The sequence below is a fragment of the Leptonychotes weddellii genome, chromosome 3 (assembly GCF_054177405.1).
Source record: "Leptonychotes weddellii isolate Sample4059 chromosome 3, ASM5417740v2, whole genome shotgun sequence".
In the NCBI taxonomy this organism is placed as follows: domain Eukaryota; kingdom Metazoa; phylum Chordata; class Mammalia; order Carnivora; family Phocidae; genus Leptonychotes; species Leptonychotes weddellii.
The window spans coordinates 120651717-120653554 of NC_138371.1; positions in this window are offsets into that span (position 1 = coordinate 120651717).

Consider the following 1838-nt stretch of genomic DNA (forward strand, 5'->3'; position numbering starts at 1 on the left):
TAATTCACAAAGCAAGCCAAGCACACCACAGGTTGGGACCACTCTGTATTTTTCTGAAGCCGGATCCATAGGTGATAAAATACTTAATTCTTAATTTGATGGTGATCATATGTCAGCCTAGCTTCCATCAAATAATTTTATTGTATTTGATAACCATATACTTAATTCCCAACTCAGCCAGTCAGCTTGTAAATGTAGGCTTTTAATCTCAAAGGGGTTTATGTGTGAGAGTCATTGGTGGGAGTGGGGGGTGGGTAAATCTGAGTTTGAATTCTATCTTTGACTTTTATTGTGCCCTGTAGCAAATTCATCAGTTTGAGTCTCAATGAGACGAAACTACTAAATAATTTCCACACCACAGGTCATTCTGAGTTTGGATGAGAACATGTAAGGGACACCTGTTCTTTCTTTTTGAGCACAATCCACCACTATTATCAATTCCTCCTGCAACTCCGAGTACAATTCCAACTGGTAGCAAGTCAACACCATGATCCTCAGGTAAAAAGAGTTAAACATCTTTACCACATGCCAATGGCAGTTGGACAGCCTGATGGTAGATAAAACACAGGAATAGGGGTCACAAGCCTGGGGTTCTACACCCAAGTTGGGTTCCACTGAGTTGTATGCATATGGACAAGTCAACCCTTTAGCTCCTCATTTGTAAAATGAAGACCATCATCCCTGCTCCAGGCACCTCCCAGTCACCTCCCAGGGCTTATATAAGACAGTGCTCGCAATTCCATCATCATCACTGATGACTTCATGTTAAACCGGGTCCTTTGATGCAGCTTTAAAAAACACCCAAATGCTCATGACAAGGGCCTAGGGGATGTGATATGTTCATTCAACAAATATTTACAGGGGTGCCTGGATGGCTTAGTCAGTTAAGCATCTGCCTTCGGCTCAGGTCATGATCCCAGGCTCCTGGGATCAAGTCCCACATTGGGCAGTCTCCTTGCTCAGCAGAGAGTCTGCTTCTCCCTCTGCCTCTCCCCGCCCCGCTCGTGTGCTCTCTCCTGCAAAAATAAATAAATAAAATCTTAAAAAAATGTTTACTGGTCTCTGTTATGCTGGGCACCATTGAGGAGCTGGGGCACAGTGGTGAATATGCAAGGTGGGTAGAAGTGTATAAACAATAAGTAAACAAATAAATAAGCTAGATGATTTCAAATATTTCTAAGTTCAAAACCTAAGCAATGTGAAGAGTGATAAAGGAGAAGAGGACTGGCTTAAACTGGTCGGTGAAGGAAGACCTTTCTAAAGAGGTGACATTTGAGCTGAGGTACAAAGGACATGGTTGGTTATTAGACTCTTATAAACCATAGAATGATGGAAAATGATTGTGCAAGCACCATTCACAAATTTTAATTAAATTCTCTTCCTGGAAGTGGGTGGAGAAGCAGGGCGGGAAAGAGAAAGGAAGAAATGGAGCAAGGAAAAGGCGATAGAAGGGCACCAACGAGAGATTTTTCTCATCTCACAATTTGGCGATTTACTACCTGCCTCTCTGTGACTGAGTTGTGGTCTGTCTTTCTCTCTCTCTGTATCCAAATCTCCTGCTCCTTTTACTTATCCTTTTTCAATTTTTATTTATTATAGCAAGATTATAATGACATTAAAAGAGTTTTTAAAAATCACCCATAATGCTCTCTCTCCAACACAGATGTTTTCATTTTCCTTACGCTCCCTTCTAGTCTTTGACCTGCCTCTGTGTGCGCTGCATGATTAGATGCAATCATGTAACCAAGGCTTTGAGGGGGATGATTATTACGCGGACTCTGATGAATCAGCCACCCCTCAGGGCAAGGAAAAACTACTGCTCTGCAGCTCAGCAATCT